The following is an 18,041-nucleotide window of genomic DNA, read 5'->3' as shown; positions in this document are numbered from 1 at the left end:
TAGGCGTGACACTCAATTTGAGTTTTTATTGCTTTAAATGCATTTTCAGCCCGAGCTGAGCACGTTTTGTGAGTTTGAATGTATCTTCATAGGAATGAGTTGTATGGTCAAATCAATGCTCATATAGGCTTCGGGAGGTCATCCTGAACAAAATACATGTTGAAGTGTGTGCATAAGTCCTTTGGTTTAGGTGTGACACTCAATTTGAGTTTTTATTGCTTTAAATGCATTTTCAGCCCGAGCTGAGCACGTTTTGTGAGTGTGAATGTATCTTCATAGGAATGAATTGTGTAGTCAAATTAATGCTCATATGGGCTTCAGGAGGTCATCCTGAACAAAATACATGTTGAGGTGTGTGCATAAGTCCTTTGGTTTAGGTGTGACACTCAATTTGAGTTTTTATTGCATTAAATGCATTTTCAGCCCGAGCTGAGCACGCTTTTTGAGTTTGAATGTATCTTCATAGGAATGAGTTGTGTGGTCAAATTAATGCTCATTTAGGCTTCAGGTGGTCATCCTGAACAAAATACATGTTGAAGTGTGTGCATAAATCCTTTGGTTTAGGCGTGACACTCAATTTGAGTTTTTATTCCTTTAAATGCATTTTCAGCCCGAGCTGAGGACGTTTTGTGAATTTGAATGTCTCTTCATAGGAATGAGTTGTGTGGTCAAATTAATGGTCATATAGGCTTCAGGATGACCTCCTGAACTAAATACATGTTGAAGTGTGTGCATAAGTTCTTTGGTTTAGGCGTGACACTCACTTTGAGTTTTTATTGCTTTAAAATTATTTCAGCCCGAGCTGAGCACGTTTTGTGAGTTTGAATGTATCTTCATAGGAATGAGTTGTGTGGTCAAATGAATGCTCATTTAGGCTTCAGGAGGTCATTTTGAACAAAATATATGTTGAAGTGTGTGCATAAGTCCTTTGGTTTAGGCGTGACACTCAATTTGAGTTTTTATTGCTTTAAATGCATTTTCAGCCCGAGCTGAGCATGTTTTGTGAGTTTGAATGTATCTTCATAGGAATGAGTTGTGTGGTCAACTTAATGTTCATTTAGGCTTCAGGAGGTCATCTTGAACAAAATACATGTTGAAGTGTGTGCATAAATCCTTTGGTTTAGGTGTGACACTCAATTTGAGTTTTTCTTGCTTTAAATGCATTTTCAGCCCGAGCTGAGCACGTTTTGTGAGTGTGAATGTATCTTCATAGGAATGAATTGTGTGGTCAAATTAATGCTCATTTAGGCTTCAGGTGGTCATCCTGAACAAAATACATGTTGAAGTGTGTGCATAAATCCTTTGGTTTAGGCGTGACACTCAATTTGAGTTTTTATTCCTTTAAATGCATTTTCAGCCCGAGCTGAGGACGTTTTGTGAATTTGAATGTCTCTTCATAGGAATGAGTTGTGTGGTCAAATTAATGGTCATATAGGCTTCAGGATGACCTCCTGAACTAAATACATGTTGAAGTGTGTGCATAAGTTCTTTGGTTTAGGCGTGACACTCACTTTGAGTTTTTATTGCTTTAAAATTATTTCAGCCCGAGCTGAGCACGTTTTGTGAGTTTGAATGTATCTTCATAGGAATGAGTTGTGTGGTCAAATGAATGCTCATTTAGGCTTCAGGAGGTCATTTTGAACAAAATATATGTTGAAGTGTGTGCATAAGTCCTTTGGTTTAGGCGTGACACTCAATTTGAGTTTTTATTGCTTTAAATGCATTTTCAGCCCGAGCTGAGCATGTTTTGTGAGTTTGAATGTATCTTCATAGGAATGAGTTGTGTGGTCAACTTAATGTTCATTTAGGCTTCAGGAGGTCATCTTGAACAAAATACATGTTGAAGTGTGTGCATAAATCCTTTGGTTTAGGTGTGACACTCAATTTGAGTTTTTCTTGCTTTAAATGCATTTTCAGCCCGAGCTGAGCACGTTTTGTGAGTGTGAATGTATCTTCATAGGAATGAATTGTGTAGTCAAATTAATGCTCATATGGGCTTCAGGAGGTCATCCTGAACAAAATACATGTTGAAGTGTGTGCATAAGTCCTTTGGTTTAGGTGTGACACTCAATTTGAGTTTTTATTGCATTAAATGCATTTTCAGCCCGAGCTGAGCACGTTTTGTGAGTTTGAATGTATCTTCATAGGAATGAGTTGTGTGGTCAAATTAATGCTCATTTAGGCTTCAGGATGAACTCTTGAACTAAATACATGTTGAAGTGTGTGCATAAGTACTTTGGTTTAGGCGTGACACTCAATTTGAGTTTTTATAACTTTAAATGCATTTTCAGCCCGAGCTGAGCACGTTTTGTGAGTTTGAATGTATCTTCATAAGAATGAGTTATGTGGTCAAATTAATGCTCATATAGGCTTCAGGATGAACTCTTGAACTAAATACATGTTGAAGTGTGTGCATAAGTCCTTTGGTTTAGGCGTGACACTCAATTTGAGTTTTTATTGCTTTAAATGCATTTTCAGCCCGAGGTGAGCACGTTTTTTGAGTTTGAATGTATCTTCATAGGAATGAGTTGTGTGGTCAAATCAATGCTCATATAGGCTTCGGGAGGTCATCCTGAACAAAATACATGTTGAAGTGTGTGCATAAGTCCTTTGGTTTAGGCGTGACACTCAATTTGAGTTTTTATAACTTTAAATGCATTTTCAGCCCGAGCTGAGCACGTTTTGTGAGTTTGAATGTATCTTCATAAGAATGAGTTATGTGGTCAAATTAATGCTCATATAGGCTTCAGGATGACCTCTTGAACTAAATACATGTTGAAGTGTGTGCATAAGTCCTTTGGTTTAGGCGTGACACTCAATTTGAGTTTTTATTGCTTTAAATGCATTTTCAGCCCGAGCTGAGCACGTTTTGTGAGTTTGAATGTATCTTCATAGGAATGAGTTGTATGGTCAAATCAATGCTCATATAGGCTTCGGGAGGTCATCCTGAACAAAATACATGTTGAAGTGTGTGCATAAGTCCTTTGGTTTAGGTGTGACACTCAATTTGAGTTTTTATTGCTTTAAATGCATTTTCAGCCCGAGCTGAGCACGTTTTGTGAGTGTGAATGTATCTTCATAGGAATGAATTGTGTAGTCAAATTAATGCTCATATGGGCTTCAGGAGGTCATCCTGAACAAAATACATGTTGAGGTGTGTGCATAAGTCCTTTGGTTTAGGCGTGACACTCAATTTGAGTTTTTATTGCTTTAAATGCATTTTCAGCCCGAGGTGAGCACGTTTTTTGAGTTTGAATGTATCTTCATAGGAATGAGTTGTGTGGTCAAATCAATGCTCATATAGGCTTCGGGAGGTCATCCTGAACAAAATACATGTTGAAGTGTGTGCATAAATCCTTTGGTTTAGGCGTGACACTCAATTTGAGTTTTTATAACTTTAAATGCATTTTCAGCCCGAGCTGAGCACGTTTTGTGAGTTTGAATGTATCTTCATAAGAATGAGTTATGTGGTCAAATTAATGCTCATATAGGCTTCAGGATGACCTCTTGAACTAAATACATGTTGAAGTGTGTGCATAAGTCCTTTGGTTTAGGCGTGACACTCAATTTGAGTTTTTATTGCTTTAAATGCATTTTCAGCCCGAGCTGAGCACGTTTTGTGAGTTTGAATGTATCTTCATAGGAATGAGTTGTATGGTCAAATCAATGCTCATATAGGCTTCGGGAGGTCATCCTGAACAAAATACATGTTGAAGTGTGTGCATAAGTCCTTTGGTTTAGGTGTGACACTCAATTTGAGTTTTTATTGCTTTAAATGCATTTTCAGCCCGAGCTGACCACGTTTTGTGAGTGTGAATGTATCTTCATAGGAATGAATTGTTTAGTCAAATTAATGCTCATATGGGCTTCAGGAGGTCATCCTGAACAAAATACATGTTGAGGTGTGTGCATAAGTCCTTTGGTTTAGGTGTGACACTCAATTTGAGTTTTTATTGCATTAAATGCATTTTCAGCCCGAGCTGAGCACGCTTTTTGAGTTTGAATGTATCTTCATAGGAATGAGTTGTGTGGTCAAATTAATGCTCATTTAGGCTTCAGGTGGTCATCCTGAACAAAATACATGTTGAGGTGTGTGCATAAATCCTTTGGTTTAGGCGTGACACTCAATTTGAGTTTTTATTGCTTTAAATGCATTTTCAGCCCGAGCTGAGCACGTTTTTTGAGTTTGAATGTATCTTCATAGGAATGAGTTGTGTGGTCAAATCAATGCTCATATAGGCTTCGGGAGGTCATCCTGAACAAAATACATGTCGAAGTGTGTGCATAAGTCCTTTGGTTTAGGCGTGACACTCAATTTGAGTTTTTATTCCTTTAAATGCATTTGCAGCCCGAGCTGAGCACGTTTTGTGAGTGTGAATGTATCTTCATAGGAATGAATTGTGTAGTCAAATTAATGCTCATATGGGCTTCAGGAGGTCATCCTGAACAAAATACATGTTGAGGTGTGTGCATAAGTCCTTTGGTTTAGGTGTGACACTCAATTTGAGTTTTTATTGCATTAAATGCATTTTCAGCCCGAGCTGAGCACGCTTTTTGAGTTTGAATGTATCTTCATAGGAATGAGTTGTGTGGTCAAATTAATGCTCATTTAGGCTTCAGGTGGTCATCCTGAACAAAATACATGTTGAAGTGTGTGCATAAATCCTTTGGCTTAGGCGTGACACTCAATTTGAGTTTTTATTGCTTTAAATGCATTTTCAGCCCGAGCTGAGCACGTTTTTTGAGTTTGAATGTATCTTCATAGGAATGAGTTGTGTGGTCAAATCAATGCTCATATAGGCTTCGGGAGGTCATCCTGAACAAAATACATGTTGAAGTGTGTGCATAAGTCCTTTGGTTTAGGTGTGACACTCAATTTGAGTTTTTATTGCTTTAAATGCATTTTCAGCCCGAGCTGAGCACGTTTTGTGAGTGTGAATGTATCTTCATAGGAATGAATTGTGTAGTCAAATTAATGCTCATATGGGCTTCAGGAGGTCATCCTGAACAAAATACATGTTGAAGTGTGTGCATAAGTCCTTTGGTTTAGGCGTGACACTCAATTTGAGTTTTTATTGCTTTAAATGCATTTTCAGCCCGAGGTGAGCACGTTTTTTGAGTTTGAATGTATCTTCATAGGAATGAGTTGTGTGGTCAAATCAATGCTCATATAGGCTTCGGGAGGTCATCCTGAACAAAATACATGTTGAAGTGTGTGCATAAGTCCTTTGGTTTAGGCGTGACACTCAATTTGAGTTTTTATAACTTTAAATGCATTTTCAGCCCGAGCTGAGCACGTTTTGTGAGTTTGAATGTATCTTCATAAGAATGAGTTATGTGGTCAAATTAATGCTCATATAGGCTTCAGGATGACCTCTTGAACTAAATACATGTTGAAGTGTGTGCATAAGTCCTTTGGTTTAGGCGTGACACTCAATTTGAGTTTTTATTGCTTTAAATGCATTTTCAGCCCGAGCTGAGCACGTTTTGTGAGTTTGAATGTATCTTCATAGGAATGAGTTGTATGGTCAAATCAATGCTCATATAGGCTTCGGGAGGTCATCCTGAACAAAATACATGTTGAAGTGTGTGCATAAGTCCTTTGGTTTAGGTGTGACACTCAATTTGAGTTTTTATTGCTTTAAATGCATTTTCAGCCCGAGCTGAGCACGTTTTGTGAGTGTGAATGTATCTTCATAGGAATGAATTGTGTAGTCAAATTAATGCTCATATGGGCTTCAGGAGGTCATCCTGAACAAAATACATGTTGAGGTGTGTGCATAAGTCCTTTGGTTTAGGCGTGACACTCAATTTGAGTTTTTATTGCTTTAAATGCATTTTCAGCCCGAGGTGAGCACGTTTTTTGAGTTTGAATGTATCTTCATAGGAATGAGTTGTGTGGTCAAATCAATGCTCATATAGGCTTCGGGAGGTCATCCTGAACAAAATACATGTTGAAGTGTGTGCATAAATCCTTTGGTTTAGGCGTGACACTCAATTTGAGTTTTTATTGCTTTAAATGCATTTTCAGCCCGAGCTGAGCACGTTTTTTGAGTTTGAATGTATCTTCATAAGAATGAGTTATGTGGTCAAATTAATGCTCATATAGGCTTCAGGATGACCTCTTGAACTAAATACATGTTGAAGTGTGTGCATAAGTCCTTTGGTTTAGGCGTGACACTCAATTTGAGTTTTTATTGCTTTAAATGCATTTTCAGCCCGAGCTGAGCACGTTTTGTGAGTTTGAATGTATCTTCATAGGAATGAGTTGTATGGTCAAATCAATGCTCATATAGGCTTCGGGAGGTCATCCTGAACAAAATACATGTTGAAGTGTGTGCATAAGTCCTTTGGTTTAGGTGTGACACTCAATTTGAGTTTTTATTGCTTTAAATGCATTTTCAGCCCGAGCTGAGCACGTTTTGTGAGTGTGAATGTATCTTCATAGGAATGAATTGTGTAGTCAAATTAATGCTCATATGGGCTTCAGGAGGTCATCCTGAACAAAATACATGTTGAGGTGTGTGCATAAGTCCTTTGGTTTAGGTGTGACACTCAATTTGAGTTTTTATTGCATTAAATGCATTTTCAGCCCGAGCTGAGCACGCTTTTTGAGTTTGAATGTATCTTCATAGGAATGAGTTGTGTGGTCAAATTAATGCTCATTTAGGCTTCAGGTGGTCATCCTGAACAAAATACATGTTGAAGTGTGTGCATAAATCCTTTGGTTTAGGCGTGACACTCAATTTGAGTTTTTATTCCTTTAAATGCATTTTCAGCCCGAGCTGAGGACGTTTTGTGAATTTGAATGTCTCTTCATAGGAATGAGTTGTGTGGTCAAATTAATGGTCATATAGGCTTCAGGATGACCTCCTGAACTAAATACATGTTGAAGTGTGTGCATAAGTTCTTTGGTTTAGGCGTGACACTCACTTTGAGTTTTTATTGCTTTAAAATTATTTCAGCCCGAGCTGAGCACGTTTTGTGAGTTTGAATGTATCTTCATAGGAATGAGTTGTGTGGTCAAATGAATGCTCATTTAGGCTTCAGGAGGTCATTTTGAACAAAATATATGTTGAAGTGTGTGCATAAGTCCTTTGGTTTAGGCGTGACACTCAATTTGAGTTTTTATTGCTTTAAATGCATTTTCAGCCCGAGCTGAGCATGTTTTGTGAGTTTGAATGTATCTTCATAGGAATGAGTTGTGTGGTCAACTTAATGTTCATTTAGGCTTCAGGAGGTCATCTAGAACAAAATACATGTTGAAGTGTGTGCATAAATCCTTTGGTTTAGGTGTGACACTCAATTTGAGTTTTTCTTGCTTTAAATGCATTTTCAGCCCGAGCTGAGCACGTTTTGTGAGTGTGAATGTATCTTCATAGGAATGAATTGTGTAGTCAAATTAATGCTCATATGGGCTTCAGGAGGTCATCCTGAACAAAATACATGTTGAAGTGTGTGCATAAGTCCTTTGGTTTAGGTGTGACACTCAATTTGAGTTTTTATTGCATTAAATGCATTTTCAGCCCGAGCTGAGCACGTTTTGTGAGTTTGAATGTATCTTCATAGGAATGAGTTGTGTGGTCAAATTAATGCTCATTTAGGCTTCAGGATGAACTCTTGAACTAAATACATGTTGAAGTGTGTGCATAAGTACTTTGGTTTAGGCGTGACACTCAATTTGAGTTTTTATAACTTTAAATGCATTTTCAGCCCGAGCTGAGCACGTTTTGTGAGTTTGAATGTATCTTCATAAGAATGAGTTATGTGGTCAAATTAATGCTCATATAGGCTTCAGGATGAACTCTTGAACTAAATACATGTTGAAGTGTGTGCATAAGTCCTTTGGTTTAGGCGTGACACTCAATTTGAGTTTTTATTGCTTTAAATGCATTTTCAGCCCGAGGTGAGCACGTTTTTTGAGTTTGAATGTATCTTCATAGGAATGAGTTGTGTGGTCAAATCAATGCTCATATAGGCTTCGGGAGGTCATCCTGAACAAAATACATGTTGAAGTGTGTGCATAAGTCCTTTGGTTTAGGCGTGACACTCAATTTGAGTTTTTATAACTTTAAATGCATTTTCAGCCCGAGCTGAGCACGTTTTGTGAGTTTGAATGTATCTTCATAAGAATGAGTTATGTGGTCAAATTAATGCTCATATAGGCTTCAGGATGACCTCTTGAACTAAATACATGTTGAAGTGTGTGCATAAGTCCTTTGGTTTAGGCGTGACACTCAATTTGAGTTTTTATTGCTTTAAATGCATTTTCAGCCCGAGCTGAGCACGTTTTGTGAGTTTGAATGTATCTTCATAGGAATGAGTTGTATGGTCAAATCAATGCTCATATAGGCTTCGGGAGGTCATCCTGAACAAAATACATGTTGAAGTGTGTGCATAAGTCCTTTGGTTTAGGTGTGACACTCAATTTGAGTTTTTATTGCTTTAAATGCATTTTCAGCCCGAGCTGAGCACGTTTTGTGAGTGTGAATGTATCTTCATAGGAATGAATTGTGTAGTCAAATTAATGCTCATATGGGCTTCAGGAGGTCATCCTGAACAAAATACATGTTGAGGTGTGTGCATAAGTCCTTTGGTTTAGGCGTGACACTCAATTTGAGTTTTTATTGCTTTAAATGCATTTTCAGCCCGAGGTGAGCACGTTTTTTGAGTTTGAATGTATCTTTATAGGAATGAGTTGTGTGGTCAAATCAATGCTCATATAGGCTTCGGGAGGTCATCCTGAACAAAATACATGTTGAAGTGTGTGCATAAATCCTTTGGTTTAGGCGTGACACTCAATTTGAGTTTTTATAACTTTAAATGCATTTTCAGCCCGAGCTGAGCACGTTTTGTGAGTTTGAATGTATCTTCATAAGAATGAGTTATGTGGTCAAATTAATGCTCATATAGGCTTCAGGATGACCTCTTGAACTAAATACATGTTGAAGTGTGTGCATAAGTCCTTTGGTTTAGGCGTGACACTCAATTTGAGTTTTTATTGCTTTAAATGCATTTTCAGCCCGAGCTGAGCACGTTTTGTGAGTTTGAATGTATCTTCATAGGAATGAGTTGTATGGTCAAATCAATGCTCATATAGGCTTCGGGAGGTCATCCTGAACAAAATACATGTTGAAGTGTGTGCATAAGTCCTTTGGTTTAGGTGTGACACTCAATTTGAGTTTTTATTGCTTTAAATGCATTTTCAGCCCGAGCTGACCACGTTTTGTGAGTGTGAATGTATCTTCATAGGAATGAATTGTTTAGTCAAATTAATGCTCATATGGGCTTCAGGAGGTCATCCTGAACAAAATACATGTTGAGGTGTGTGCATAAGTCCTTTGGTTTAGGTGTGACACTCAATTTGAGTTTTTATTGCATTAAATGCATTTTCAGCCCGAGCTGAGCACGCTTTTTGAGTTTGAATGTATCTTCATAGGAATGAGTTGTGTGGTCAAATTAATGCTCATTTAGGCTTCAGGTGGTCATCCTGAACAAAATACATGTTGAGGTGTGTGCATAAATCCTTTGGTTTAGGCGTGACACTCAATTTGAGTTTTTATTGCTTTAAATGCATTTTCAGCCCGAGGTGAGCACGTTTTTTGAGTTTGAATGTATCTTCATAGGAATGAGTTGTGTGGTCAAATCAATGCTCATATAGGCTTCGGGAGGTCATCCTGAACAAAATACATGTTGAAGTGTGTGCATAAATCCTTTGGTTTAGGCGTGACACTCAATTTGAGTTTTTATAACTTTAAATGCATTTTCAGCCCGAGCTGAGCACGTTTTGTGAGTTTGAATGTATCTTCATAAGAATGAGTTATGTGGTCAAATTAATGCTCATATAGGCTTCAGGATGACCTCTTGAACTAAATACATGTTGAAGTGTGTGCATAAGTCCTTTGGTTTAGGCGTGACACTCAATTTGAGTTTTTATTGCTTTAAATGCATTTTCAGCCCGAGCTGAGCACGTTTTGTGAGTTTGAATGTATCTTCATAGGAATGAGTTGTATGGTCAAATCAATGCTCATATAGGCTTCGGGAGGTCATCCTGAACAAAATACATGTTGAAGTGTGTGCATAAGTCCTTTGGTTTAGGTGTGACACTCAATTTGAGTTTTTATTGCTTTAAATGCATTTTCAGCCCGAGCTGACCACGTTTTGTGAGTGTGAATGTATCTTCATAGGAATGAATTGTTTAGTCAAATTAATGCTCATATGGGCTTCAGGAGGTCATCCTGAACAAAATACATGTTGAGGTGTGTGCATAAGTCCTTTGGTTTAGGTGTGACACTCAATTTGAGTTTTTATTGCATTAAATGCATTTTCAGCCCGAGCTGAGCACGCTTTTTGAGTTTGAATGTATCTTCATAGGAATGAGTTGTGTGGTCAAATTAATGCTCATTTAGGCTTCAGGTGGTCATCCTGAACAAAATACATGTTGAGGTGTGTGCATAAATCCTTTGGTTTAGGCGTGACACTCAATTTGAGTTTTTATTGCTTTAAATGCATTTTCAGCCCGAGCTGAGCACGTTTTTTGAGTTTGAATGTATCTTCATAGGAATGAGTTGTGTGGTCAAATCAATGCTCATATAGGCTTCGGGAGGTCATCCTGAACAAAATACATGTCGAAGTGTGTGCATAAGTCCTTTGGTTTAGGCGTGACACTCAATTTGAGTTTTTATTCCTTTAAATGCATTTGCAGCCCGAGCTGAGGACGTTTTGTGAATTTGAATGTATCTTCATAGGAATGAGTTGTGTGGTCAAATTAATGCTCATATAGGCTTCAGGATGACCTCCTGAACTAAATACATGTTGAAGTGTGTGCATAAGTTCTTTGGTTTAGGCGTGACACTCACTTTGAGTTTTTATTGCTTTAAAATTATTTCAGCCCGAGCTGAGCACGTTTTGTGAGTTTGAATGTATCTTCATAGGAATGAGTTGTGTGGTCAAATGAATGCTCATTTAGGCTTCAGGAGGTCATTTTGAACAAAAGAAATGTTGAAGTGTGTGCATAAGTCCTTTGGTTTAGGCGTGACACTCAATTTGAGTTTTTATTGCTTTAAATGCATTTTCAGCCCGAGCTGAGCATGTTTTGTGAGTTTGAATGTATCTTCGTAGGAATGAGTTGTGTGGTCAACTTAATGTTCATTTAGGCTTCAGGAGGTCATCTTGAACAAAATACATGTTGAAGTGTGTGCATAAATCCTTTGGTTTAGGTGTGACACTCAATTTGAGTTTTTCTTGCTTTAAATGCATTTTCAGCCCGAGCTGAGCACGTTTTGTGAGTGTGAATGTATCTTCATAGGAATGAATTGTGTAGTCAAATTAATGCTCATATGGGTTTCAGGAGGTCATCCTGAACAAAATACATGTTGAAGTGTGTGCATAAGTCCTTTGGTTTAGGTGTGACACTCAATTTGAGTTTTTATTGCATTAAATGCATTTTCAGCCCGAGCTGAGCACGTTTTGTGAGTTTGAATGTATCTTCATAGGAATGAGTTGTGTGGTCAAATTAATGCTCATTTAGGCTTCAGGAGGACATCCTGAACTAAGTACATGTTGAAGTGTGTGCATAAGTCCTTTGGTTTGGGCGTGACACTCAATTTGAGTTTTTATTGCTTTAAATGCATTTTCAGCCTGAGCTGAGCGCGCTTTCTGACTTTGAATGTATCTTCATAGGAATGAGTTGTCTGGTCAAATTAATGCTCATTTAGGCTTCAGGTGGTCATCCTGAACTAAATACATGTTGAAGTGTGTGCATAATCCTTTGGTTTAGGCGTGATACTCAATTTGAGTTTTTATTGCTTTAAATGCATTTTCAGCCCGAGCTGAGCGCGCTTTCTGACTTTGAATGTATCTTCATAGGAATGAGTTGTGTGGTCAAATTAATGCTCATATGGGCTTCAGGAGGTCATCCTGAACAAAATACATGTTAAGTGTGTGAATAAGTCCTTTGGTTTAGGTGTGACACTCAATTTGAGTTTTATTGCTTTAAATGCATTTTCAGCCCGAGCTGAGCACGTTTTGTGAGTTTGAATGTATCTTCATAGGAATGAGTTGTGTGGTCAAATTAATGCTCATTTAGGCTTCAGGTGGTCATCCTGAACTAAATACATGTTGAAGTGTGTGCATAAGTCCTTTGGTTTAGGCGTGACACTCAATTTGAGTTTTTATTGCTTTAAATGCATTTTCAGCCCGAGCTGAGCACGTTTTGTGAGTTTGAATGTATCTTCATAGGAATGAGTTGTGTGGTCAAATTAATGCTCATATGGGCTTCAGGAGGTCATCCTGAACAAAATACATGTTAAGTGTGTGAATAAGTCCTTTGGTTTAGGTGTGACACTCAATTTGAGTTTTATTGCTTTAAATGCATTTTCAGCCCGAGCTGAGCACGTTTTGTGAGTTTGAATGTATCTTCATAGGAATGAGTTGTGTGGTCAAATTAATGCTCATTTAGGCTTCAGGTGGTCATCCTGAACTAAATACATGTTGAAGTGTGTGCATAAGTCCTTTGGTTTAGGCGTGACACTCAATTTGTTTTTATTGCTTTAAATGCATTTTCAGCCCGAGCTGAGCGCGCTTTCTGACTTTGAATGTATCTTCATAGGAATGAGTTGTGTGGTCAAATTTTTGCTCAAATAGGTTTCAGGAGGTCATCCTGAACAAAATACATGTTGAAGTGTGTGCATACGTCCTTCGGTTCAGGCGTGACACTCAATTTGAGTTTTTATTGCGAAATGCATTTTCAGGCAGAGATGAGCAAGTTTTCTGAGTTTGAAGTATCTTCATAGGAATGAGTTTGTGGTCAAATTAATGCTAATTTAGGCTTCAGGAGGTCATCCTGAACAAAATACATGTTGAAGTGTGTGCATAAGTACTTTGGTTTAGGTGTGACACTCAATTTGAGTTTTTATTGCTTTAAATGCATTTTCAGCCCGAGCTGAGCACGTTTTGTGAGTTTGAATGTATCTTCATAGGAATGAGTTGTGTGGTCAAATTAATGCTCATATAGGCTTCAGGATGACCTCCTGAACTAAATACATGTTGAAGTGTGTGCATAAGTCCTTTGGTTTAGGCGTGACACTCAATTTGAGTTTTTATTGCTTTAAATGCATTTTCAGCCCGAGCTGAGCACGTTTTGTGAGTTTGAATGTATCTTCATAGGAATGAGTTGTGTGGTCAAATTAATGCTCATATAGGCTTCAGGAGGTCATCCTGAACAAAATACATGTTGAGGTGTGTGCATAAGTCCTTTGGTTTAGGTGTGACACTCAATTTGAGTTTTTATTGCATTAAATGCATTTTCAGCCCGAGCTGAGCACGCTTTTTGAGTTTGAATGTATCTTCATAGGAATGAGTTGTGTGGTCAAATTAATGCTCATTTAGGCTTCAGGTGGTCATCCTGAACAAAATACATGTTGAAGTGTGTGCATAAATCCTTTGGTTTAGGCGTGACACTCAATTTGAGTTTTTATTCCTTTAAATGCATTTTCAGCCCGAGCTGAGGACGTTTTGTGAATTTGAATGTCTCTTCATAGGAATGAGTTGTGTGGTCAAATTAATGGTCATATAAGCTTCAGGATGACCTCCTGAACTAAATACATGTTGAAGTGTGTGCATAAGTTCTTTGGTTTAGGCGTGACACTCACTTTGAGTTTTTATTGCTTTAAAATTATTTCAGCCCGAGCTGAGCACGTTTTGTGAGTTTGAATGTATCTTCATAGGAATGAGTTGTGTGGTCAAATGAATGCTCATTTAGGCTTCAGGAGGTCATTTTGAACAAAATATATGTTGAAGTGTGTGCATAAGTCCTTTGGTTTAGGCGTGACACTCAATTTGAGTTTTTATTGCTTTAAATGCATTTTCAGCCCGAGCTGAGCATGTTTTGTGAGTTTGAATGTATCTTCATAGGAATGAGTTGTGTGGTCAACTTAATGTTCATTTAGGCTTCAGGAGGTCATCTAGAACAAAATACATGTTGAAGTGTGTGCATAAATCCTTTGGTTTAGGTGTGACACTCAATTTGAGTTTTTCTTGCTTTAAATGCATTTTCAGCCCGAGCTGAGCACGTTTTGTGAGTGTGAATGTATCTTCATAGGAATGAATTGTGTAGTCAAATTAATGCTCATATGGGCTTCAGGAGGTCATCCTGAACAAAATACATGTTGAAGTGTGTGCATAAGTCCTTTGGTTTAGGTGTGACACTCAATTTGAGTTTTTATTGCATTAAATGCATTTTCAGCCCGAGCTGAGCACGTTTTGTGAGTTTGAATGTATCTTCATAGGAATGAGTTGTGTGGTCAAATTAATGCTCATTTAGGCTTCAGGATGAACTCTTGAACTAAATACATGTTGAAGTGTGTGCATAAGTACTTTGGTTTAGGCGTGACACTCAATTTGAGTTTTTATAACTTTAAATGCATTTTCAGCCCGAGCTGAGCACGTTTTGTGAGTTTGAATGTATCTTCATAAGAATGAGTTATGTGGTCAAATTAATGCTCATATAGGCTTCAGGATGAACTCTTGAACTAAATACATGTTGAAGTGTGTGCATAAGTCCTTTGGTTTAGGCGTGACACTCAATTTGAGTTTTTATTGCTTTAAATGCATTTTCAGCCCGAGGTGAGCACGTTTTTTGAGTTTGAATGTATCTTCATAGGAATGAGTTGTGTGGTCAAATCAATGCTCATATAGGCTTCGGGAGGTCATCCTGAACAAAATACATGTTGAAGTGTGTGCATAAGTCCTTTGGTTTAGGCGTGACACTCAATTTGAGTTTTTATAACTTTAAATGCATTTTCAGCCCGAGCTGAGCACGTTTTGTGAGTTTGAATGTATCTTCATAAGAATGAGTTATGTGGTCAAATTAATGCTCATATAGGCTTCAGGATGACCTCTTGAACTAAATACATGTTGAAGTGTGTGCATAAGTCCTTTGGTTTAGGCGTGACACTCAATTTGAGTTTTTATTGCTTTAAATGCATTTTCAGCCCGAGCTGAGCACGTTTTGTGAGTTTGAATGTATCTTCATAGGAATGAGTTGTATGGTCAAATCAATGCTCATATAGGCTTCGGGAGGTCATCCTGAACAAAATACATGTTGAAGTGTGTGCATAAGTCCTTTGGTTTAGGTGTGACACTCAATTTGAGTTTTTATTGCTTTAAATGCATTTTCAGCCCGAGCTGAGCACGTTTTGTGAGTGTGAATGTATCTTCATAGGAATGAATTGTGTAGTCAAATTAATGCTCATATGGGCTTCAGGAGGTCATCCTGAACAAAATACATGTTGAGGTGTGTGCATAAGTCCTTTGGTTTAGGCGTGACACTCAATTTGAGTTTTTATTGCTTTAAATGCATTTTCAGCCCGAGGTGAGCACGTTTTTTGAGTTTGAATGTATCTTCATAGGAATGAGTTGTGTGGTCAAATCAATGCTCATATAGGCTTCGGGAGGTCATCCTGAACAAAATACATGTTGAAGTGTGTGCATAAATCCTTTGGTTTAGGCGTGACACTCAATTTGAGTTTTTATAACTTTAAATGCATTTTCAGCCCGAGCTGAGCACGTTTTGTGAGTTTGAATGTATCTTCATAAGAATGAGTTATGTGGTCAAATTAATGCTCATATAGGCTTCAGGATGACCTCTTGAACTAAATACATGTTGAAGTGTGTGCATAAGTCCTTTGGTTTAGGCGTGACACTCAATTTGAGTTTTTATTGCTTTAAATGCATTTTCAGCCCGAGCTGAGCACGTTTTGTGAGTTTGAATGTATCTTCATAGGAATGAGTTGTATGGTCAAATCAATGCTCATATAGGCTTCGGGAGGTCATCCTGAACAAAATACATGTTGAAGTGTGTGCATAAGTCCTTTGGTTTAGGTGTGACACTCAATTTGAGTTTTTATTGCTTTAAATGCATTTTCAGCCCGAGCTGACCACGTTTTGTGAGTGTGAATGTATCTTCATAGGAATGAATTGTTTAGTCAAATTAATGCTCATATGGGCTTCAGGAGGTCATCCTGAACAAAATACATGTTGAGGTGTGTGCATAAGTCCTTTGGTTTAGGTGTGACACTCAATTTGAGTTTTTATTGCATTAAATGCATTTTCAGCCCGAGCTGAGCACGCTTTTTGAGTTTGAATGTATCTTCATAGGAATGAGTTGTGTGGTCAAATTAATGCTCATTTAGGCTTCAGGTGGTCATCCTGAACAAAATACATGTTGAGGTGTGTGCATAAATCCTTTGGTTTAGGCGTGACACTCAATTTGAGTTTTTATTGCTTTAAATGCATTTTCAGCCCGAGGTGAGCACGTTTTTTGAGTTTGAATGTATCTTCATAGGAATGAGTTGTGTGGTCAAATCAATGCTCATATAGGCTTCGGGAGGTCATCCTGAACAAAATACATGTTGAAGTGTGTGCATAAATCCTTTGGTTTAGGCGTGACACTCAATTTGAGTTTTTATAACTTTAAATGCATTTTCAGCCCGAGCTGAGCACGTTTTGTGAGTTTGAATGTATCTTCATAAGAATGAGTTATGTGGTCAAATTAATGCTCATATAGGCTTCAGGATGACCTCTTGAACTAAATACATGTTGAAGTGTGTGCATAAGTCCTTTGGTTTAGGCGTGACACTCAATTTGAGTTTTTATTGCTTTAAATGCATTTTCAGCCCGAGCTGAGCACGTTTTGTGAGTTTGAATGTATCTTCATAGGAATGAGTTGTATGGTCAAATCAATGCTCATATAGGCTTCGGGAGGTCATCCTGAACAAAATACATGTTGAAGTGTGTGCATAAGTCCTTTGGTTTAGGTGTGACACTCAATTTGAGTTTTTATTGCTTTAAATGCATTTTCAGCCCGAGCTGACCACGTTTTGTGAGTGTGAATGTATCTTCATAGGAATGAATTGTTTAGTCAAATTAATGCTCATATGGGCTTCAGGAGGTCATCCTGAACAAAATACATGTTGAGGTGTGTGCATAAGTCCTTTGGTTTAGGTGTGACACTCAATTTGAGTTTTTATTGCATTAAATGCATTTTCAGCCCGAGCTGAGCACGCTTTTTGAGTTTGAATGTATCTTCATAGGAATGAGTTGTGTGGTCAAATTAATGCTCATTTAGGCTTCAGGTGGTCATCCTGAACAAAATACATGTTGAGGTGTGTGCATAAATCCTTTGGTTTAGGCGTGACACTCAATTTGAGTTTTTATTGCTTTAAATGCATTTTCAGCCCGAGCTGAGCACGTTTTTTGAGTTTGAATGTATCTTCATAGGAATGAGTTGTGTGGTCAAATCAATGCTCATATAGGCTTCGGGAGGTCATCCTGAACAAAATACATGTCGAAGTGTGTGCATAAGTCCTTTGGTTTAGGCGTGACACTCAATTTGAGTTTTTATTCCTTTAAATGCATTTGCAGCCCGAGCTGAGGACGTTTTGTGAATTTGAATGTATCTTCATAGGAATGAGTTGTGTGGTCAAATTAATGCTCATATAGGCTTCAGGATGACCTCCTGAACTAAATACATGTTGAAGTGTGTGCATAAGTTCTTTGGTTTAGGCGTGACACTCACTTTGAGTTTTTATTGCTTTAAAATTATTTCAGCCCGAGCTGAGCACGTTTTGTGAGTTTGAATGTATCTTCATAGGAATGAGTTGTGTGGTCAAATGAATGCTCATTTAGGCTTCAGGAGGTCATTTTGAACAAAAGAAATGTTGAAGTGTGTGCATAAGTCCTTTGGTTTAGGCGTGACACTCAATTTGAGTTTTTATTGCTTTAAATGCATTTTCAGCCCGAGCTGAGCATGTTTTGTGAGTTTGAATGTATCTTCGTAGGAATGAGTTGTGTGGTCAACTTAATGTTCATTTAGGCTTCAGGAGGTCATCTTGAACAAAATACATGTTGAAGTGTGTGCATAAATCCTTTGGTTTAGGTGTGACACTCAATTTGAGTTTTTCTTGCTTTAAATGCATTTTCAGCCCGAGCTGAGCACGTTTTGTGAGTGTGAATGTATCTTCATAGGAATGAATTGTGTA

The sequence above is a fragment of the Hippocampus guttulatus genome, chromosome 3, assembly GCF_054856545.1.
Source record: "Hippocampus guttulatus isolate MCC_2025c chromosome 3, RoL_Hgut_1.0, whole genome shotgun sequence".
Classification (NCBI taxonomy): domain Eukaryota; kingdom Metazoa; phylum Chordata; class Actinopteri; order Syngnathiformes; family Syngnathidae; genus Hippocampus; species Hippocampus guttulatus.
Note: the sequence above shows the minus strand (reverse complement) of the source record.